The 24,222-nt window shown below is 40.9% G+C and overlaps 1 protein-coding gene across 14 annotated transcripts in view; it reads left to right on the forward strand.

Annotated features, from left to right (window-relative positions):
- Nucleotides 1-24,222, forward strand: part of TSPAN4 (tetraspanin 4) — a 445,369-nt gene that overhangs the window by 149,166 nt on the left and 271,981 nt on the right. For 10 of the 14 annotated variants that reach the window (XM_065066071.1, XM_065066069.1, XM_065066068.1 and 7 more), the window contains one exon: nucleotides 13,185-13,261. The exons of the other annotated variants lie outside the window; for them this stretch is intronic. The gene's annotated coding sequence lies outside the window, so the exon portion shown is untranslated. The remainder of the gene's footprint in view (nucleotides 1-13,184; nucleotides 13,262-24,222) is intronic. 14 annotated transcript variants of the gene reach the window in all.

Raw genomic sequence — 24,222 nt, forward strand, 5'->3', positions numbered from 1 at the left:
TAGGGGTGTGGACTGCAGTTCCTCCAGGGCCCAGGCATGTTCCTTTGGACCTTGCCGTGCTGGGAAGGAGGTGACTGTCCACTGCCACCTGCCAAAGGTTACTGTCTCCTTGGTCTGTGGACAGAGGAGCGTGTGTGGGTACTCCCTTATCTACTCCAGGCACAATCATGTTGCCTAGATCAGGTTTAATACTACTACTGGAAATTTATTTTGCCTCAATGCAAGTAAGCAGTTTTGACACAAACAGCTTTTCAGGCAGCACTGTGGGTGATAGCATCCAGGAAGGAGTTGCAGTGCATAGCTGGAAGGTGTGAAACTCTTCTAGAGGTACATGGGGATCTAGGAGAGAAATCTGTGATGGCCTCAGATTCATAATTCTCTGCCCTTTGCTCAGGGCTTTTTTTGACAGCAATGGGTGAACTAAATATATGTGCATTTATCGTTTGCAGAAAAAAAATACTTACACATAATAAATATATATGGATAATACTACAGAACCATCAGCCTATTTCAGAAGAGTGGTAGAATCCTAATAATGCCTTTGTTTAAAAGGACTGAGACACTAATTCACCCATAGAACTGAAGAAAGTATTTATCATTAGTACCATGCTGCCAGATTTAGTGGTATGAAAATAACGCAGTCATCTGTAATGCAAATGTTGACGTCTGATTAATAGAGAAAATAACACGAGCAATTAATCCACAAGGGAATAGACCATTATAAATGTAAATTAGATCATCAAAGGATAAGCCACACAGAAATAAAACTATCCCAAAACATGATTAATTATTGAAATTCCAGTAAAAAAGGCATCTTTAACAAAAGAGTCCTTGGAAGACATGTCATGTGATTCATCAAAATTCTGGACAGGGTTATTTTACAATCCCAAAATTGATTAGCTTCATTATAAATATAATGGGGACATTTATTCCACTGAAGATAGCATGCTGGTTTAGGGACAGAGCACACCCTTAGCACTAAACTGGCTCAGTTCTGATTTATGCACACCCAGTTTTTGCTATAGTATGTCATTTGCTTGGGTAAGTCAGAAGATACCTGCTTGCATTTTTTTTCAGAGAGGAACTTAGCTTTTACATTAGTACACGTTTGTACCTGCATATGATCTTAATCACCCCAAGATCTGTGTTGGAGGAAAGATTGTCTTTGTGGTCAGGGCACAGAGTTTTGTCCAAACGTAGTTTCTTTTCTTGCCTCCAAGAAAAATTTTTGGGTGACCTTCGGCAGATCACTTTATCTCTTTGTGCTTTGTTCTCTAGATTAGTTTTGAATGCTTCAGCTTAATGATGTATAACATGAAATTATTTAAAAGGTCTTAATTTCAAGTAATGCTAGGAATCTACCCTTGTAAAATCCTGGTCACTTTTTAAAAGCTCAATTAAAGATATTGTTATTTTTTAACAAAACAGGGCTTACTTCAAGTGCTGTTAAATACTTGAGTAACTTCATACTTTGAAGATACACAGTATCTTAGCACTGTTTGTAACACTAAAGGCCAGGATCATCATCTACATATTTGCTGAGATTTAATTTTACATCTTGCTATTATTAGAGACCTACTTAGGGACTTGGCAGTTTTTCCCGTTTCTATTAAAACTAGACTCAATGTGCTTTACTGCAGTAATTTAAGTGCATTTTGAATGGCATCATGGTGGTGTGCTGAGCACTCTGCAGAACTGGCCTGGTGCAACACCCTTGCTCCTTATGCAAGGCCTCTTAGAGTCTGAGATCTGTTGCTGGAATGAGTATTTGAAAGAGCGTCAAATGGAGGAAAAATGTGAGAAGCATCTCTGAAGCTGGCACTAGCGAAAAGGCCTGTGGTCAGTCAGGGAGGGTCCAGACAAAGCTGACAACAAACTTTTGTGTACAGGATAGGCTGACAAGAACATTGAGATAGAATCCAAACAACTGCCTCTTGCTATTCTATTTTTTCTTTATTTGAGGAAACAGGATTTTTAAAGTGTTATTTTGTAAATATATATTATCTAGGAAATGCCATATCTGTCCTTACTTTCTCTTATTAGTACAAACAAGTCACATAACCTCAGTCTAGGTTAGCCTTTGGGTTAGAAAGTGTTTCAGAACAAGTTTTGCATACTACTCAGATTAATTTGCTGCTTCATCTGACCACATCTTGTATTACATTATGTATGCAACACCTAGCAGAGAGTCCCAAGTCCTGGTTATCTTAGGAAGCTGTGTGGTCACCTCTCTTGACCTTCAGTTTTCTTTTGGTTTGGCGTCTTACTTTTCAAGCAAGGTTGAAATCTTTGTAAAAGAGGGGTCTCCTCAGAGTCTCTCAGCTGTAAACAAACACTGAGTGTTGACTGGTTCCATACAGGAATCAACGTCTGAACCATGGCTTGAAGTTGTTCTCCAAAAAGTTTCCCTTCGCTACAAGCTACACTCAGTAGTTTTTATTGCTCCTAAATGTTATTTTCAGCCTTGACAGCCTTAGCTTTTGCAAATAGCACTAGAGTGCTGAGGCTTGTGGTGCAAATTTCTGTAGCTGAGAAGGCCACCTGATGGTAAATGTATCTGCTTCTTCATTCAGTCAAATGGCTTTGAGGCATTTCTTACAGGATTTTAGTTGGAATATTGTATTGGGTACCTTTGTGCTTTTGAGGCTCCAACAGCCAGATTTAAATGCTGTAGAACATATACAAAAAATACGTGCCAGGAAGATACACTTTTGCATCTTTATACTGGCCTGATTCCTGTGTAGAGCACTCCTGTATAGGAAAAAACTTGGCTTTGCCTAACCTTTCTTTTTCTGCTCCTGAGCTTTTGGTGGTACCACTAAGTCAATTCTGTTACTGTAAGCATCCTAGTTTAAATAGCAGCATTTTAGCCTGTAATGGAGAGTGTCCCACTTGGTCTTCTTCAGCCTGAGGAAGGATGAGCGCAGTGCCTAATCCTAAGAACCTGGGAACATAAACAGCGATGGTAGAATATGTATTTTCATGAGTTCTCTTATAAGAAGCCCGGAGGGGGAGAAAGGCAGCTAAGAAGAAATGAATGTTGGTAAATGGTATTAAAATCTAGCAGACAGGGAGACATATGTGAATGCAAGATACATAGGGCTGTTAAGTGAGGGAGGGGACTGTGATCCAAATTTATGCCAGTGGCATGAGGAATTAAACTAAAAAGGTGGCACTCAGTAGGTTCCCTTGGCTCCTCATAAATTTTAAAGTGGCTGCCTTTCCTTTTTTAGTATCCTGTAAAATGCAACCCTGGGACTGTTAGAAGATGCGCTGGTGAAGGTGATAGGAAATGAGAGATGAAATTTCCTCATTCTGGCCTTCATTTCCCAGGTTTTCAGTGATTTGTTAGTCAGTTAACTGGAGGTCAGATATATCTGTAGTTTGTTAAATGTTACGCCCCAGCAGAATATGTTATTCAACTTACATTGTCTACATCTTTAGAACCACACTTTGTGTGACAATATTTTGGGGTCACAGTGATGAAGAAGAGGATTTTAATTTTTCAGCACCCTCTGTGCAGGATGACACTTATGCTTTGTGTATTTCTTTATTTTTAGTAGGAATGTAAAGAAGTTGCTGTTTAAAACAAACACTTGGAGACCAGCTAATTCCTAGAAATAATTTTAATTAAGCAGAAGAGGAGAAAATAAAGGAGAGGCAGCCTTTTGGTGTTTGTCATGTGGATTAGTTGGCTTAAGTCTGGAGGGCCAGTGGCTGGTGCTTCTGATGTTCTCCATCAGGGATCTCATCCTTTCTCCCTTTATCTAATGCTTCCTCAGTCTGGGGAGTCCACCAATGTTGCCATTTTGTCAGGCCACAGACCCTTGGAACTGAGACTTTTTTAGTTTTGTGCTCAACACATGTGCAATGCAAAATAAGCGTGCTCCCAGAGAGAAAACACTAAGTGCTAATAAGAAGTTACTGATAGACATGCGAGGAGTTGCTTTGCAAAGCTAGTAGTATGAATTATTTTTTAACCTTTAGCAGTCCCTTCACAGTTCATCTTCAGCTGACATGCAGCCCCCTAAAAACTGAGGCCTGGGTTCGTTTGTCATTGACTTCTCAAGTCACTCAGGAGGCCCATTGCAGCTCTGTACTTTGTATACTGTGCTCCATCCTTGTAGGAGGGTGGCGGGAGCACCAGTATTACACATGGATTTGTTCCCCTTGTGACTAGGTGAAAGTTGTGTCTTGTGATCTGCTTATAAATCCTCTGGAGGTCAGCAGAGAAGTTTGGTAAACATCTTGGCCCTTCCAGGGGGATCTCCACGTGGCAAATAGCTTGGTCTTGATGTACCCCTGTACTCCTCTCTACCCCTTTAAATTAAGGGCTTTTGTAACCCCTCTTCGTGGGAAACAGTGCAATAGTTTAGGTGTCGCTGGCTGTCAGGTCTGTACCTGGCTTTCCGGACCTCCGGGTCTGGGGCTCAGGCTTCCTCCCAGGCTGGCAGTGCACCATCAACTCTCTATCTACTGACAGACAATGGCACCTCAAGCTGAGCTATCCCTGTTTGTTAGGGAAATGATCCAGCTCCTCCTCAGTGATGTCTGGTGATTGACCTATGCCATTGTCCTCAGCTGGTCAGGAGAAGCTCAGTGCAGGGGGGTGTGTACAGGTAAGAGGATGTGCTGTTATGGGAGCAGCTGAGCTGCTTCTCTGGGCAGGGTCGCTTGCTGTTGGCCAGATGATTTCATAAGAAAGGCAGAAAGCTAGGAGTCGAGGACCAGAGTCACACTACCTTGTAAGCCTGAATGAGCCACTTAGGTCCACACTGATACTGTGGGGTTTTAGACAAGTATCTGAAGTGTCTTAAGGTCAAAGCTTAGGTTAAGAGAGACACTTAGGCTAGCCTTCTTCCTGTCTTTTGTGTATGCCATCTAGTTGTGTACTTGTTAGAGAAAGTACTGTCTCTGAGTGTTTGTGCATGTGTAAGGGTAGCCAGCTCTCACCAAAGTGGGAACCTCATCCTGCTCAGTACTATGCCCATATTAGTAGTAGTCATAGTATTAATGCTGGTGGGGAAGGTGGGAAATATGTTATTGATTTTAAAACAGTTAAACTCGTTTAATGTAAGGGCAGATGTTTCAAAGCTGAATGTGTCAACCCTGTCAGTTTCACTCCACTGGCATCATAGCTTTCTGAAAATGAAATCTTTGTACTCTCTAGGGCAGGGGTGTCAAACTCATTTTCACCGGGGGCCACATCAGCTTCATGGTTGCATTCAAAGGGCCGAATGTAATTTTCGGACTGTATAAATTTAACTACTCGTACATTTATATGGTCCTAAAATTACATTCAGCCTTTTGAAAGCAGCTGTGAGGCTGATGTGGCCCCCAGTGAACATGAGTTTCACGCTCTTGGTCTAGGGAGTTTTCTGCTGAACTTTTAATAGCTTTGTGATGAGGTGCTGTGCAATTCAGCAGGTAATTGGCCTGCATGTAGCCCAAAATGTTTCTACAGGAGTATGTAGGTGAACAGCATTTTTTACTAATTAAATAATTGCTTCCATTAAGCTGAACGTAATTAATACAACTTGGATAATAGAGAAAGGTAAGTTGGTAATTTAACCATTGTGGGTTTGGAGCAGAAGTTTCAGTGATTTACTGTGTGGCAAAGAAGAAAGCATGGGCAAATACTGCTACAGAACAACTCAAATGAAAAAGGATCTCCTTGCAGTATGCATGGATGCATACTAGACTTGTGTTGAAAACTTTTTATACTCCTGAAAGATTGAATGGCAGACTATAGTGAGAGCTGCAAGAGAGTATGTTGTGGGGTGTTTTTGGTCTCAAGAAGCTTTTAAGGCTTAGAAAACTTGAATGTACTTACAAAGTTGAGTATTTGCCCAAAGTGCCTCAGCAGTGTGCAGCCTCTCCACTACTCCCTCTAAGAGTTTTAACTGCCTGGGGTAAAGGCCAGACTTGATTCAGGGCAGGTTCAGGTACAGGTTCCATGGTGCTTGGCTCCAGTCTTGGGCGTGTGCTGCTTCACAAGGGCAGGGGAACCAGGAGCCGAGGGTGACAGCAAGGCAGGCAGGGCAGTGCCTTTACCACCAATTTGGCAAGTCCCACTGCACCTGAACAAGCCCAGTGATGGTAAGCACGGCTGGCCAAGAGTGCAGTGATCCCATGCACAGGGATGAGGCAGGTCTAGGATCAAGCTAGGGTGTTGCAGTCAGGATCAGCAAGGTAGAGGCCCAGGCACAAGCTTTTGTGAACTCAGGCAAGACCCAAGGGCTCGAGCAACTCCATAGCAAATGGGTGAGGGTCCTGCTGGAGTTCTCTCACAAAACTTTCTCAGACTTAGCTGTTTCACAATAGTCTAGTTTCAGCTTACAGTTATGCCATTCTAGGGCTGAGCTTGAGCATGGATGACCAGACTCTCAGATTAAATAAAAAAAAAAAAAACAACAACAACCCTCTAAAGTTCTCACACATAGAAAAAGAGATCTGCAGCCTTTTCACCTAATGTTGCTGGTGGCAAGCGGGCCAGGCCGCTCTCTGGGACTGAAATAACCACATTCAAGACTCTGCTTGTCCTCATCGTGGATCTTAGCTTGAACTTGTCTTCTACTCCCAAAATTAATATCTTTCTGTTCCTGAGATGAATATGTCACTTACCAGGGCTTTGGTTCTTCTTGGCAGGGATTGTTTTTTTCCTTTTTTTTTTTTTTTTAACACCTGGAATTTCAGCCTGGAACTGGAAAAAACAAAAACAACAAACAACCCCCAAAACAAACAAAAAAAACCAAAACAACAAACAACTTTATGAAAGCCAGACAAATGACGAAACCCTGTTTATTTTAATTAACCCATTGTTGTGAATATTGTGTATCATCATAGAAAAGAACGTATTGATCTCTGGCATGGTACTGTAATGCCAATGAAAAATGTGCTTTCAACCATAGGTTGAAATTTTCTGTATTTTAAATGCTTGTATCTAGTTACAGAGCAAAGAAAGCCCAACTGAAGCAGGCATAGCTGGAGTGACTTGGGCAGAATGAAATCTTTATTGCCAATCTTGCTGAGTGGAGGCCATCCAGAAGGGTGCCCCTTAGGGACAAGCAGAAAACATCACAACTCCTTCATTTCACAGTGCCTTGTATCTGAGAAATTCCCTGAAAACTCCTTTTGCAGCAGTGGTGCTGGGTGTTGTGGGACTGGTGCTGGTAATGTTGCCCTTGCCACTGCTGCTGTTGGGAATTAATTACAATAGTTCAGTTGTGAGTGCAATCTGTAGAGGAGGGCATATTTGGTCCTACACTAATTTCCTCCTTGTTCTCACCTGTGTACCTGTCCCTGCTCTCAGAGGTCTAAAGTAATGTGCTGGAGTGCTGGATTTAGCCTGCGTTGTTATTTTAAATGTCTTCTAAATGGCTTGCTCTTTGTAAGCAAAAGCACAAGGTTGAATTGTCCTGACGTTTTATAATCTTTCTGGTTTTGCACGTTGAAGCTTAGATGTATGGCAAAAGGCCCCTGTCATTTTTCTGAAGTTTGCTGAGTCTCTGCGGATGGGAGTAAAATCCTCACTTCTTTGCAGTCTCATTTCTGTATCTGGCCCTGTGACCTTCAGGAGCCTGATGTAAGATTTTGTTTTCCTCATGACTGTGCTGGCTTCTGGACAGTTTAGGCATACCTCTTACTAAATTATATCTGATGAAGAAATATGAAGAGATCAAATATGGTTTTATTCTTTGGAATACCTCAGCTACATTAGTTGCTTGAGGGTAGAGCTGGGTGGCTTCTTGTCGATCAATACTGTCCTGTTCTCCATGGTATGGCATCTCTGTTCGAGCTGCTGGAATTTGTTATTTGTGAAATGAGTTTTCCAGCCCCAGCTTCAGTCTTATTTACTTGTGAATGATCTGTATACAGCATTGACACAAGTAATTTATATGCCAAGCTAATATGCAGTGCAAGGGAAAACATATTTAGGCGGCTATGTTGGATTTGGGAGCCTGTGAAGCTAATAATTCTTGCCTTTTCTTATCAAATAGTAGACTGCAGCATTCTGGTACCATGCAGCCCATCAATAGATGTATTTCTGTCAAGGGAAAGAAAGTTCAATCCCTTTCTCCTTCTGCTCTGGGGTTCCAGGAGATGCAGAGAAGAAACAAGAAATATGATCCCTGAGGATCTCTGCAGGTAGCAAGAAGAGAATGCACAGAGAAGGTGAAAGTCGGCTACAGGGTGCCATACCTTGAGGAATTCCAGATTCAGCTGGCTTTTGATACCTCAGGCTTTAAGCTGTCTTCTAGTAGTAGGCATTGTAGATGATGCTGCCTTAAGGCAGCACCATGCAGGCTCTTCCAAGAACACAGAGGAGGTTGCGTGGTATGTTGTCAATGAACAGTCAAGTTCTTATACCAAAATGACTGTTTTGATAGTCACTTTTTTCCACAGAAGTGTCAGAATTAATGATTCTTTATTGCTGGTAAAAGCATTTTGTCAATTGTTCCCCCCTTGAAATTGAAACAATCCAATTAATGATGCTGAAATGAAATGTTTCACAAAGGACTGGAAAATGTACCCTTTTTGAATACTGGTGAAAAAAAAAAAGCCTTCAGTGTGCCAGTATTTTTTTAAAATTGTCTTCTGACAAGGCTTGGTAAGGAGTCTCGCACCTCAGGGGACAAGAGGAGTTGATAACTGTCTGGCTGTTGTTAGATCTGTCTTTGTGTACGAAAGACTGATGGTGGTGGTACGTAATCCTTGGTGCTTAAAAACACACTCCCAGGTGGGAGCTACCTGCAAAATGCTGCTAGTTAGACCTGCTCTCCAGCTGCAAGGGCAAGGACTGTGGCTCACATTGCTGGTGTTCAGATATTTCATAATCCAGGTTTGGAGCGTTCCCTACTCCTTTCCATTGCCTGGCCGTGCCTGCCAGCTGGCTCAGACCTGCTCTTAATCTTGAATTTCAGCCAAGGCTGAACCTTGGGTACCAGGACAGGAAGGCTTTGAGCTAGAGATGTCTTTCCTTCCAGGAAACAGACCGCCCTGTTAGGTGCCTTTAGGGAATGATGGAAATGTCATTTGTTTAATCTCATCTGTTTAACCTTGGCCATACTGTCGCTGCCCTTAAGATTTCTGGTTTGCATTTGAGATACTTTGTTCTTCCCCTTGGAAACTGAGCATGCTTCATCAGTTGAACTGGCTGCTGAAGAACAATGAATTCTGGCTTTGTTCCAGGCTTTTAAAGAAATTATTTATGAGTCTAAGATAATGGATATGTTTCAATGTCAGCACTGGGTATGCATTTTTAAGAATGCTATTGAGACTTCCATACAAAAAATCAGCTAAGCACATTCCTAGAATGTTATTTTATAGTATTGAAGAAAGTATTGGTGCTGTAGTATTAAATAAAAATTTCAAATTAATTTATTGAGGCATTTTGAGTGCCTTCTTCCTTTTAGGACAGGCAAAATTTAAATAAATGCCAAGCAAAGGAAGGGGATAGAAACATTTTTTTGACCTTACATCTCGTGTCTCTTTTGCTTTAACTGGGACCAGTTAGGCTGAATACATAATCATAAGCTCAGAGGCTTAATTTTTGTTAAAGGGAACTTCTGTAGCAGGAGTTTGAAAAGTCAGAGTGTGGTTGACGTAAAGGAAGCCTGAACCTGCATAGACATAGAACTTGGTATCTGCAATATGTGTTAACCTCAGTGAACAGAGCTCTAGTAATGGGCTAATAGAGTATCCAGATTTTTTTTAAAAATGTAAATGATGACAACAGAGAGATTTTAGGTTTTTTACCATTTTAAATTTAAATGAAAAAGTTTAAAGAAAAACTTTGTGGTTAGTATTTTGATGGAGCCAGTATGGTTTTAAAATTTTTCAACAAAATAGATGCTGATGTTCCTTATCAGTCTGGTTTTCTGGTAGACATGAAAAAATTAGTTCATAAAACAAAGTGATTAAAAACCATGAAAAGGGAAGAAGCCATTTTAGTAACGTTCCCTATTGATATGTTTCATTAAGTGGGCAGTAGAGCTGCTCCTCTGCTTCAGGCAAAAGTCCAGAATTTATTTCTGAACTATGTGGTCAGTTGTATCTTTTATGTAGATCACAGTGCTACCATGCAAAATGATTTACAGCAGAGGAGTTAAAGTCGTGGTGGTCTCTAAAAATCTAAGTCAAGAAAATTCTGCCTCTAAGAATATAAAGCAAGCTAGATCAAGCAATGCATAAGACACTCAAGCAGTTTCTTGGACTGGAAACAAGGCAGCAGCTTTGCATAGGTATACTGTAGAAACAATTCCTCCAGGATTAATTTTACTCAAGTTTTTGCTGGAAACTGGAACAAGCATGGAATTCTGTTTGTTCTAATAAGCTGCAAATGAAAATAAAGACACATTTGTCCCAACAATGTCCTTTTTAATATGTAGAGTTCTCCCAAGGTGTTGTCCCATTCATGCCTCACTTCTATAAAACCCTCTGTTGAGAGCTGCTGGGAAATAGAGTTTGGACACATTTTTCCAGTTTTGAAGAAACTGTTCCTGTACTATGGGTGCACTTTGGATTGGAGTAATTGTGGTAGAAAGCAGATTTTGTATCTTTGTACTTTAAGTTCCATGCCTGATACAGTAATGCTGTTTTAAGCAGAAGTATTCAAAAGCGGGTAAAGACACATTAGTGCAATCAGTGGTTCATAGTCTCCTTTCTCTTATAGGATTACTTCTTACTTGAAAGATATTCTTATGTTAGACTTCAAATTGTATAATTTATGTGATAATTTTTTTTCCTTCTCTTTACTTCTCCTGAACTGAGAATATGCTTAAATGGGAAGGAATGGCTGTATTTCTTCTGTCTAATCTAGTTGATCTCTCTTGTTTGTTTGGTAAATAGAACATACAGATTTTTTTTCCTTTTGTTTTTTCTTTTACTCACCAAGTAAAAGATGAGAGTGGTGAACAGCTGTGTTTGTTCTTGTAGAATCTGTTTGGTTGAATAAAACACATCCTCCGGTGCCATCCTCTTCACTTGAAACAGATGTTTGAAGTTCACCCTTTGGATAACTTTTAACTGAAGGCAAGGAAAGCCTACTGGGAAAATAAGCATCAAAAGCCTTGTAGGCCTTTTGAAAGAGTTAAATCACTCTCTGATCTTGCTAGTGTCAGTCAGACTATTAGGTCTTTAAGCGTCTTGTCTTTGAGGATTAGTCTGAACTCTTAATTGTCCATTCCTGATGGTTTCTATCACTCCAAGTGCACTAATCCTGCCTTAAGCAATTACTACAGCAGTCATTGCATTGGCATGAAAACGCCTTTTATTCTGCTTATAATGTTCTCCACTTAAAAGCTTTCTCTTCAAAGCCTTTCAGCCAGTCCATAATTGGGGTTATAGGGAGTGAGAAGCATAGGCAAAGCTGAGCAGAACCATAGCACTTGATAAATCATTTGTTCTCAAGTTCTCTGGGATCCTGGAGGAGGGGAAGTGGCACCAAGCCACCTTTTTATTAAAACCTGCTGGTAGCAGTCTGGCAGGATGAACATTCCCAGGTGGTTTGCATTCGAATAGAATCTAACATTTGCACCTCCTAAGTGCCCTCTAGGCTTTGAGAAGACTTCTTCTGGAGTTTAGAAGCAGTATGCATTTGTACGAGAGTCATATTGTGACAGGCGTGAAGGGCCATGAAGATGAGTAAGGAACTGGAGCGTCTCTCATATGAGGAAATGCTGAGAGAGCTGGTGCTACTCAGCTTAGAGAAGAAAAGAGTCATGGGGGGATTGTATTGATGTATATAATACCTAAAGGGAGCATGCAAATCAGGTTGGAGCCAGGTTCTTTTTAGTGGTGCCCCGTGATAGGACAAGAGGCAATGGGCACAAACTGAAACACAGGAGGTTCTGTCTGAACATGAGGAAACACTTTTTGCTGTGATGGTGACCAAGCACTGACACAGGTTGCCTGAAGAGGTTGTGGAGTCTCCATCCTTGGAGATCTTTAAAAACTATCTGGATATGATCCCAGGCAACTGGCTCTAGGTGCCCCTGCTTGAACAGGGTGGTTGGACTAGGTGACCGTCAGGGGTCCCTTCCAACCTGAGCCAGTCTGTGATTCCGTGAAGCTAAGCTTTCATAGAAGAATAGAATAGAATAGAATAGAATAGAATAGAATAGAATAGAATAGAATAGAATAGAATAGAATAGAATAGAATAGAATAGAATAGAATAGAATAGAATAGAATATTGGGTTGGGAAGGTCCACAGGATCATCTGATCCAAGCTTTCTTGGGAAAGCACAGTCTAGAGAAGATGGCCCAAGCACCTTTTGGTGTTTATAATTTATTTAATTCAGTTTTAGTTTATGTTATTTAATTTTTTTAAATTTTATTTTTACTTTATTAAAAACACTCCGATTTCTGTATGCATGAGATTTTGGGAGATCTCAGCTTTCATTTAAAAATATAAATTGAAAAATAGTCTTCATGGTTATAGAGAAAAAGATCAAAAGCATAACTTTCTAAAAAAAACAAAATATAAAGTAATAAAGAGATTCTAATTCTCAGTGTTTTATTAAAACCTTTTGATTTTGGGAAACTGATGTTTGATTTTTCTTCAGATTAACTTGGTAGTATTAGTTTCTTGTATTTTCTGTTTGTCAACAATTTTTTTTCCTCTAAATATAATGGATTTATACATTACATATTCTAAATGTGTAGAATATGCATCTTTTTTGAGTCTCAAGTTCATTAAATGCTTCTATCTGATCTAGTCTTTAATGTGATTCAGATTATGCAAAGAAGCCAATAATGCTACCCTGTTCTAATTAAGTGCTTGAACATGGGCCTAAGTGGAAATATACTGTGTGGGATGTTCAGAAGTGCCCATGGGAGAAAGGAGCTTAAGTCCCATTGAGAGTGAAGAGCTTGATCCCAGCAGCTTGAGAACATGATGTCTCTTCCACGCTCTGCTCCCGCTGCTGTTGGCAGCTGCTGTAATTCTGATGACTTCATAAGTCAAGCTACAGGTTTTATGCACCATCCCTTTACAGTCACACTAATGAAAACTCTTATACCTTTCCAGGTTTTCCCCTATTAGGTTTCAATCCAGTGATTCTAGTCCAGTTAATGAGGGGTCTCTTTTTGTCCTTCCTGAAAGAGATGGTTAGAGAGAGTTGTTTTCCTTGTGTTTTCCAAAAGATACGTGGCTTCTGACACACAGGTTTCTGTTTTGCAGGTCCCCAGTTTGCTGGTTGTGGCCACCTTGTCATCTGGGATCACATCAGGTGCTCTGAGCTCCCATTCCTGCATCAGGTACATGAATGGCTGTGATCAATGAGCCGATGTGACCATGAGCCAGCACTGTGCCCTTGTGGCCAGGAAGGCGAATGGCATCCTGGGGTGTATTAGAAGGGGGTGGTTAGTAGGTCGAGAGAGGCTCTCCTTCCCCTCTACTCTGCCCTGGTGAGACCACATCTGGAATATTGTGTCCAGTTCTGGGCCCCTCAGTTCAAGAAGGACAGGGAACTGCTGGAGAGAGTCCAGTGCAGAGGCACAAACATGATTAAGGGAGTGGAGCATCTCCCTTATGAGGAAATGCTGAGGGAGCTGGATCTCTTTAGTTTGGAGAAGAGGAGACTGAGGGGTGACCTTATTAATGTTTATAAATATGTAAAGGGTGAGTGTCACGAGGATGGAGCCAGGCTCTTCTCGGTGGCAACCAACAGTAGGACAAGGGGTAATGGATTCAAACTGAAACACAAGAGGTTCCACTTAAATTTGAGAAGAAACTGGAACAGGCTGCCCAGGGGGGTTGTGGAGGCATTCAAATCCCGCCTGGACACATTCCTGTGTAACCTCATCTAGGCGTTCCTGCTCCGGCAGGGGGATTGGACTAGATGATCTTTTGAGGTCACTTCCAATCCCTGACATTCTGTGATTCTGGGAATTTATTGATCTAAAACAAAGTTCTGAGTGGATAGTTGCATGTGAACTCAGCGAATGGCTTTTTAAAGAGTAGAAATGACAATCTGCGGAAGCTATTATAATTTATAGAACGGATCAGGCTGGTAACAGAGATGTTGCTTGCTGCTAATGTGGACTTTGTTTCCTTGCTTCCCTCAGAGTGGGAGGTCCCAGAAAGACATTCTGTTGAGCCCACTGAAGTGGGCATTGAATTGTTGTCCCAGGATCATCTTTTTTTTTTGTAGTATTACTGGCAAATTAATCTAACTTCAAGTGATGTGGGTACTCTTAACTTGAATACAAAAAGAAACTCTGTTCTTTCCAAGCAGATCAATTTTTTACATTTATGATGAAAGCTGATGTATTATGAAATTTCACTGATTAAGACAAAATAATGAAGACAAAAATAAAGTCCTGTTTACCAAAGTCATGTGTGGAATCTGTCCATCTTCATTCTTTCCTCCTTGAACTTGTGTCACTTGTGCACAGTCTGTGTATTTTGAAGAGAAAAAAAACAGCCCAGTCCTTCCAATCATGATATGAAAATGGTGGTGGTGTTGAAGAACACACTGTGGTAAGGGAAGGACAGATAAACATTAAAAAAGAGGTGTTGCAGCATCTGACGCAGTTGCTGTAGGTATATATTATAATTGATCACCCAGCAACAGATTACTAAGACACTGAGATGTATTTAGGATAATCTCAGAGAGCACGGTCCCTGAGGTAGGGGAAAGGAAGAAGATGATACCTTGGCATTTACGTTCAATCCCCTCTAATACTCTGAGGGAAAAATATTTTTGAATCTTCTTGAAGAATGGAGGTACAAGTAAAACACTGTACTAACTTCTAAGTGGGTGGTTCTGAAGCTGCACAACGTTTAAATGGAGCGTTAGTCATTCCCCTTTCTTTTATTTATCTTTGCTACTTCTTAAACAGTTACAGTGGTCATAGTAACCAGCCCCAACCTCCACTTGAAAGTCAGATTTTGTGAGAAATTTTGAAAGAAAAATAATTTCTGGTTTGCAGTTGAAACAAAAAGCACATGATAGCAAATGGCAAGCACTCACCATCGACAAGTTACTGGAGGCACTCAGCAAAGCAATCACCACCTTTAACTGGGACTTGCAGGTGTTCATTTAGATCCATGTAGGTCTCTGGACTTCTGCAGCAGATGCAAACTGAGGATTTGACCAAGGTCTGTGGTGTGAAGCTGAACTGAATTTGGGCATCTGTTGTTAATTTGTATTAACATTTGTCTCGGGTGTTCTCATATACTGAAAAGCTGGAATCTATCAGGAATTATTATGTTGCTTGATTTTCCAGCTCCTAGCTCTCTGGTTCCTTGTGGGAAAAGGTATCTTCTTTGCTTTTATATGTATCTATGATTTTAATCTTAGTTAAAACTGGAATTAAGATCTATGCTATATAGCTAACATTACCCTGGGTCAATTGAATTTAATCAATCAAAGCTCAGTGATTTATTCTAGAGAATAAGTATTTTTGTCACATTTTCACCCTTTGTGATGTCTGTGTCTGTTGTTGTCCAAGGCCTCTCAGAAGGGCTATTCTGTCTATGTTTTTTACAGAACAGATTAATTTGATAGAGTGGCTATGATTTACCACCTAATAGTCTGTAATCAGACTAGGGGTTTGTTTTGTTTTCTGAACTACTGTGTCAAAACTTAAGCAACTTTGCTTTCAATTCTCAAACTGAATTATAGGTTTAGGCCAAGGAGGTGCAGCAAACACAGGCTTTCAGCAGCTGGACTGACCCCATTTTTTGTATTGCCAGTGACGATTTTGTTGGTTTTGTGTGATTTGATTATATATTTAGCTCAAGCAGAGCTTCCAATAGGCAAGGATTGGAGAATAGTAGGAGTCTTCTTTGTTTCCTTTGTTACTGGATATGTTCACACAGCATCACTGTGTAGTTTAGAGGATACAGCTCGTAGGGCCATGTTTACTCCGTCATCCTTACAGCATTATGAACAACACTGCTGTATAAAGTGTGCAGGAAGAAAACCAAACAAAACCTGTTTCTCTGCAGAAAATTTTTATATTTAGTCTTCAAGATCATCTTTACAGACTGAGGACAAACTTTTTTTTTCTGTGGTGTAAAGGCTTCTGGTGAAACACCATGAATGAGAGCATCTGTTTGGGCTGATAGTGAATGTGTTTGATCATGGATATAGTGCATGTTAGTACTTTATACCAAAGAAGCATCAGTTTCCCGAGTACTATTTCACCATTGAAATCAGGCAGGAAATCGAAATGAATTGTCATCTCAAGTGCAGTGTCACTGGCAGGTGAGATTTAGCCAAAACTGCCACTTCTGTACAGACAAGGAGATGGAGCAGTGGAAAAATGGCACAGTGTTGTCTTCCTTTCACTGGCAGAAAGAGAGGGAAATGTCTGCCTGTGTCTGGGCAGTACTTATATACAGACAAGGAGTCTAAACCAGAAGGTGTCAGGTTGTAAACTCTGAGGGATTTAAAATTATCTTCGTGCCATGAAAATACTTTTTGTCCATGTGCCTGATGGTAGGAGTGGAGTCATTGTGGAGGGGAGTACTGCTTTGCTTTCCCCACCAGTTTTTGTTTTTCTTTAGCTCTCCCTGTTTCTTGCCTCTCTACTGACAGAGAGACTGGTCTGACATGCTGAACACCTTGAGGCTGACAGGAAGGAGAAAACCTACAAGCTCCTGTGACAGCTGTATTCAATAAGAAGTGAAAAATCTCCCTTTGAGAAGCCCAACTATAAATGGCAGCAAAAGTCAGAAGGCGAGATCGTGATTTTTAGACCAAACTGTGAAAGCAGAGGACCAGGAATCTGAGCCCAGGGAAAAGATTTGCAAACCGAGAGTTTCTCTCTGTTCATCTGTGTGCACCTCAATGCAGGAAAGAACCACTCTGTGCCGGACAGTCTTCAAAAATTCCTTCCTCCGACAGATCATAAGATGGATCTTTACTTAGCACATCCCTGTGCTCTCAGGGCAGAAACAGGGCTTGCTGCAAGAGCTTTCATTGTCATATTGCAATCTTCTCCAAGCTGCCACTCACCTTCTGAGAGATGCTGAATTTCTCCAACTCTTGTGGGAGCCACTGGGAAATGAGGAAACTTCACGAACTTCACAAATAACTTCCATGCAGAAGGAGTGATCAGAATCAGCTTTTTAATCTAACAAGTCTACTTTATGTTTAAAACCAAGTAAATTGTTTCTATGGAAGAAAAAGAGTATTTCTTTCCAAATAGATTTAATCGCAAGCAAGCCACACTGAAATGCAAATAACAACTCTTAATTATGATTAGGGATAGACAGAAATTCTCAGAGCATCTGGTTAATTTAAAATAGAGGCCGAGGAGTGCAGTACTTTTCATGTCGTATTATGGTGGCAATGGCAAGTCATTCAGAAAGCATAATAGGAAAAGTTAAGTTTAACTGATAGGTTCTTGTTTTGTGATGTTGAGTAACTATTAGAATGGGATCTTACTGTGATCTTTATTTGCAGGAAGCAATGCAAGTGGACAAATATGGTTGTATCCCGTGTTGCTGTTTTATGCATAACTTGGCTGCTTATTTCGTTGATATGGAGGTTTTTATTCCCTTTATGTTACAAGTGCAGCTAGGGAATTAAATGATAATAAAAATACAGAGCTCTTGCAACAAGGTTTGCCCTGATAGATCTCAATGTTCTGTGAAGTATGGTTAACCTCACATTGCAGATATGCAACAGAGAAACAAGTTTGCCCCCATAGTCACTTTTCTGGCAGGAGGACTTGGATGAGGATCCCTGCCCTGGAGTCTCAGCTCAGGGCTCCCTCTGTCCAACTGTGCAGCTTCTGCTTTGGTTTGTTAATAGAACTATCAGTGCTATAATTCCTCCTAAGGATGTGGGATGTTTTAGATTTCTCAGATATGAATCAGATGTCTTTTTGTAAGCACTAAATTAATTTTAAAGAAGAGATACAAAAATAGCACATCCTTTTGTATTAGCTATCATACATCTTCTGGAAGCATCTTTGCCAAATGCATAAAATAATGCAATTAATGGCTACCCAAGAGATTTATTCTATTATCTTAACAAGCTTATTTCTAAAGTAGCTTGACATTTTATTTGTTGGACTTATCTGTTGTCGTAGGGATATTTTGTTTTATTACCCCTGAGAAGGCTGAAATGTTAAACAGAAAATATTGGAGCTCCTTTCATTACTATTTTACTATGAAATGTGAGCTCCCAGACTGGAGTGTCAGCTCTGCAGTAAAGGAGAAATCTGGGCTCATGGTTGAGACAAAATGGTCCTCAGGAGATTTAGATTTAATTACAAACAGTATGCCAGACCTTCTGTGGTAAGATGCTTATACTTCAGTCCTACAAAGCAGTTTTAAGCCCTGCACACCCTGCCTCTCAAATGTGAAGTTCAGGTTGAGCTTTGTCTTCCTCTGGCACTGCGAACGTCCCAGTGTCTGCAGTCAGTGTGAACGGGCGCTGCAGGGAAGGGACGTGCTGGAGTCAGTTGGGCTTCTGCTCCCAGAGCAGACCTGGCTGTAAACAGTAGGACAGATGTAGTTTAAAACACCAACTGTTGTTGCTGCTGAATGTGTACTGTCAGTAATGGGAACTATAACTGTAAGACATTGACAAAGAATCTGTTTACCAGAGGAGGAAGAGCCATTTTTATATGGTTGTCTTTTAAACTGAACTTGTTTCTTCTTCAGCTAGTCCTGACATGCTTGACATCAGCTTGAAATTTAATGGATTTTGGCTGTTTTTGTAATGGTATTCTAGTGTCCAGTCCTCTCTGCAGTGCTTCGTGACTTTCTGTTTCCACCTTCATGCGTCCACACACTCTCTCCACTTGGGAACACAAGTCAAATATTTGATTTTGTTATGGTCTCTGGGAGGCACTATAAGTAAGAAGGTTTTTTTGAGTGGCTAGGAGAAAGCTCAGAGAGTCAGAGCAGAAACAAAGACAGCTGAGAGTGGATTTGCAGTTTTCTTTGTGTGAGTACACTATTTTGCTTTGCATTGCCATTTTGAGTCAAAGATGATGAAAAGCATCTAATCAATAGAAGCTTGGATGAAGAGACGTGCTGTTACAGGGTTTTTGGAGTCCTGTAGATCTTGGGCTTGGCACCCAAAAACCCCATCCCTTTATGAAGGAACTTTCTTCATATTACATGAAACTGTAAGGTAAATGAAACAAGCAAGTAGAGTGGGCATACTGTTAAGCATGTTTTGTGTGAGTAGATGAATATCCACAGTTCTAAAAGGAGTCTAAAACTGACCTCTGCAAAAATAAATTGCTTTATCTCAATAATATACAACATCCAAGAAAGCATCTGCTTTTTGAGAAAAAAATACAGGAAACTTTAGACCTTCTTGAAGGAAATACTATTACTCTCTTACTTATTTTAATTACATTTTCTTAAGTAGGTCAGTCACATGATTAAAACTGTGGAAAATTTAGGAAAGCTTAGGAACCTGGCATAAGTACAGAAACAGGGGACCTTAGTACCAGTCCTCTTTTACAGGTCAGTCCCTAGTATTGCTACAGCATTTTTGCATGGACTGCCTACAGTCAGAGAAAACTTTTACTTGTATTTGTTTTTTAATCTAGACCAGTGTTAGCACTCCTTTTCTGGGTCAACTGATTTAATTATAAACAAGTTCATTGCAATCTAACTGTCTTGTAGTAGCAGTGATAAAAAGGTAAAATCAGTCTTCTGAAAGCAACAGTGACAAGATTGGTTTGGAGTGCACGAAGAGACTGAAAACAGGAACAACTTAATATGGCCAGAGATGGTACTGAATATTTGCTTTCTGACTGGGAGTGTGTTTTATGGCTCTAGAAGAATGAGGCAAAAACTTCCAGCTCATTTAGTTCCTAATTCCTTCAATGGGTGGCCTCATCTTCCAGGTGCTTAGGATGATGCATCTCTCTTGGATACTGAAAAAGTCTGACATTTGGTGTCATTTCAGGAGCAGCAGAGCTCCTGGCACATTTCTAAACTCTCCCCATCTTCAGCTCCCTCAGTGGTAGATCAGAGCTCCTCTGAAAATTTGAGTGAAGAGCTGTTTTGAAAATATTTGGCTGCAAAGATACAACATGGAGAGTACTAAAAGGAGAACTTCTGTCTGAGCTGGCTTTGCCCTGCTTCACTGGTGTAGATACAAGCTTGTTTCTAAACTCCTTGGAGACTCCCTAAGAAATATGGTTATGAAGGTGATGCTAATGGACATAACACTTCTGGAACATTCTAGCATTTCTGAGATGATGGGTTTTCAGATGTGGCCTGTTTTACTGAGGCAGTTAAGTAGGACTGCAGTACACAAAACATCTATTTCAGAAATAAAGCCCTCTAGCCTCTGCTTTATATGCATCTTCTTCTGCTTCCATATTTGGTGAGCTTTTGGGAAGCCAAGTGAATTGTTTAACCTGATCAGTGTTATCACTGTTACATTTTTTTCTGCTTTACAGTTAATGGACATGTCATGAAGACTTTTTCCTTTAAGCAAAGGGGCTGAGAATGCTTTGTACCATCACATGTTTGCTATCTGGAGCTCTGCCAGTGTAACCTGAGAAGCTTGTGATGGTAGGGAGTCTTTCCTGGAGTTCACAAAAAGATAAGGGAAGAAAAAGAACTCTATGCTGTGAGCAGAGAAGTTTGCAAAAAGCACACTCTGTGGTGGAAACAAGCCGTGCAAAGTGGTTAGCAGTGCAACTAATTATTCTTCTCTTCACTATGAAACTCTGCCTGCACTCCTCTTTAAAAGTAAATGACAGTTATTGGCAGCTAGAACTTCTCAATGGTGTTCAAGGTAATAGGATATGATATGATGTTTTCCTTCTGTTACAGTAGCAGATAAGCTTTTTGGTCAGTTTGGTCAGAACTTCACCAGGCACAGCGAGGAGGGAGCAAGGTAGTAAAGAGGCAGAACTTCTGTTTTTTCTTCTTGGTTGCTGGATGTAGACTCCCAGTGAGGGATAGGAACCACACTAAAGTCCTGATCCACAGTCCTCTAAATTCAAAGACCCCTGTCTATTCCAAGAGATTTGAAACAAACTCCAAACATGTTTCCTTCAGTCCAGCTCATAGTATTGTTGGCTGGCCAACTTGGAAAAAAACAGATATTTAAAATAATATTATCCAGGAGTGTGCCTCTTCAGTGATACATACCTTATCTTCTGCTTGCCTGATGTTTAGCATCACAGAGTCATAGCTATGTTCATGAGCTCCTTGCATGGTGTAATGAGAGATCTTTCCCTGGTTTTAACCCACAAGCTGTTATGACTGGTTGCTGGAGGGGAAAATGCTGTATTCTCTTTACAACCCTGCCTGTCTCTATCCTTATCCCTATTTCTTCCCAGTGCAGTGGATACTTTTTCTTCTCTGGTTTCTTCTGTAAGGCTGTAGTGGAAATGACCTCAGTACTTGGCCCTGGTGAGGCTGCATCTGGAGTACTGTGTCCAGTTCTGGGCTCCCCAGTTTAAAAAGGAATTACTGGAGGGAGTCCAGTGGTGGGCTACAAAGATAATTAGGGGCCTAGAGCACCTTTCTTATAAGGAGAGACTGAGAGAACTGGGTCTGTTCAGCCTGGAGAAGAGAAGGCTGAGAGGGCATCTCATCAGTGTTTATAAATATCTCATGAGTGGATGTAAAGAGGATGGGACCAGACTGTTTTCAGTGGTGCCCAGCCATAGGAGGAGGGGCAATGGGCACAGACTGAGGCATAGGAGGTTCCATCTGAATATGAAGAAATCTTTACTTTGACAGTGACAGAACACTGGAACAGACTGCCCAGGGAGGTTGTGGAGTCTCCTTCTCTGGAGACATTCAAAACCCGCCTGGACACATTCCTGTGTAATCTACTCTAGGTGAACCTGCTTTAGCAGGTGGGTTGGACTAGAGGATCTCCAGAGGTCCCTTCCTACTCCAGCCATTCCGGGATTCTGTGATTCAGTAGGCAGTAGAGACGTGAAGTTGAAACAAAGAAGCAAACCTGCAGGGAAAGTGAATTTGGTTGGAAAACTTTCTCCTAAGATCCATTTACTCCTGGACTTCTTCTAGGATAAACTATTATAGGTTAATTGTGTAGACACAATCCCCTATGAGGACATTGGTTCTGGAGCAAGAGAATCTAGGAAGAAATTAATCTCCTGAAACTACTTGAAAGTATTTATTCTGTAGTAGCTACTTTGATTAATTTCTAAGCGTACCAGGACCTACAGTGATTATAGTTGACATTGCTTCTGTACCTCACTGTGTGCTTAAAGTAGCTCAAAGAGTATCCCAATTAATAAGTCAGGTTCAGAATCGTGCCCTTTCATTTTATTTAAACCAGCAGAAGCAAACAATCTTCTCAACTCTTCATCTGAAAATGTGTACCACAGATTGAAACACTGCACCACGTATCTGTGTGTCGACTCCACAAAACTCCCACCCTTTGCCTCCATCTCTTTCATAACAGTAGAGTTTAAATGTGAAAACATCTCTTAAGTCAGAGAAGGATGTTTGGCTCAGAAAATGAGAGGAGGAGGACAGTGCATCATGCGAAGAAAGACACAAGGGGATGAGAAGTCTAATGGAAAAGACTGGAAAATGTCAAGGGAAGTGTACTGAGGGAGAGAAAAATGAAAGTAAAAGGAGTGGAAGCAGAGGATAAAATGCAGGGAGAAGGCTGCAAAATCCTGATGAAATTGAAATGAGTAGTTAGTACACAAGAATTGTTTGTTGACTTTGGATAGGCTGCGCCTATCCTCACTCTTCAGAGCTGGAGTTCTGCTGGCTTCCCTGCCACACTATCCCAGTTTGCTTCAGCAGAGAACTTGGCTGCCATCACTCAGAGTTTGCTGTCTGTCACAGCCACCCACTGGCCTGTGCATTATTTGTGCCTGTCTAAAGGCACTAACTGCCAAATGTGTGAGCTCTGCTGTCACTCCAGGATTGATGCTGTAGCTCAGCTGGAGGCCAAATCGTGGAGTCTCAGCCCCCTGTGGTATCATTCATCCATGTGGTATCTCAGCCCACCTCTGTGGAATCATTCATCCAAGGACCTTACAGTTTTATCATTGTCTGGATGAAGCTTCACAAAAATTTGGTGAGATAGCTCAGCTATTTCCAATAGGAATGGAAAAGAAACTAAAGGCAAATATCTGCTGAATAAATAAGAGCTAGGGATAACCTTCAGCCTGCGTGAGCACATGGCCCCTACCCCTTCCCATAGGCAGTGAACACAGTTCCTTCTCCATGAAAAAAGTATTTTCTCTGCATGGAGCCCATTAACAGTTTGTGTTCTTTGGTTTGTTGGACCACTGCTTTCTTATGTTCTTGATGTTCTGCTTGCTTTCTGTTCATTGCCTGCAGTTCTGGTGAACTAGCATCTTTTACAAGGGCTGACCTGGCTTGGCTGTGTGCAAATTCCTGTAGTCAGTTCTCAGAGGATCTGCTTTGACTCCAGGTGGAAAATGGTGCACTTAGTCTCTCACTGGAGATCTTGGCTTCAGGTCAGCCCCAAGAGCTTGACATTGCTCCCTTTTCTGGGGTCAACAGAAATTCTTTAATCCTTGTTTGGTCCTGATTGCCTCAAAGGGTCTCCCTAGTTCAGGACTGTTTGGCTGGATAGGAGGTGGTTGAACCTAGCTGCCTGCAAACAGATATAAGTTTACCCTCACCTTTAATTTATGCTAAGGGAGAAATATGATGCATATATTAGACTATAGCACTGGTCTGTTTAGAAGTCGCTGTCTCTCTGCAGTTGCTGTTCATATGCAAACAACAGAAATACAAATTCCTGAAATCAAGAAGTAGTTACAATTAATGAACAACAAATCTGACGCTATTTGACACTGGTGGAAGTTACCATAGCTTCATTACAGTTTCGTTTGTTTATGTTTGCATTATTTTAGCTGCCTGATTTCACAGCTCTAATTTAGAGTGTGGCAATGCAAGTAACTGAATCAGCTTAAGTATGGTAGCAGTGGACTTTGCTGTGAGGTGAGCAGAGTTGCAGTGAGGGGAGAGAGTTAGCTCTCTTAAATCATGTGCTGTCAGTAAAAATAATTATATGGAACTACAACCTTAATAGAGTGATTCAATTTTATACCAGCTCCCGATATGACTGGTAAATTGTAGCTAAACTTTAATATACCCACCACCCCCTGCTTTTCATGCGGAGTATCATAATCATGAAATCTCCACTCATCTGAAAATGGCCTTAAGAGATACCAGTGTGAGGGCACTAAAGGTAAGCCAAGAGCAAGTAATATACTCCATATCATCAATGCAAAAGCTAGTTATCTCCTGCCAG

This window comes from Columba livia, chromosome 5 (assembly GCF_036013475.1).
Source record: "Columba livia isolate bColLiv1 breed racing homer chromosome 5, bColLiv1.pat.W.v2, whole genome shotgun sequence".
In the NCBI taxonomy this organism is placed as follows: domain Eukaryota; kingdom Metazoa; phylum Chordata; class Aves; order Columbiformes; family Columbidae; genus Columba; species Columba livia.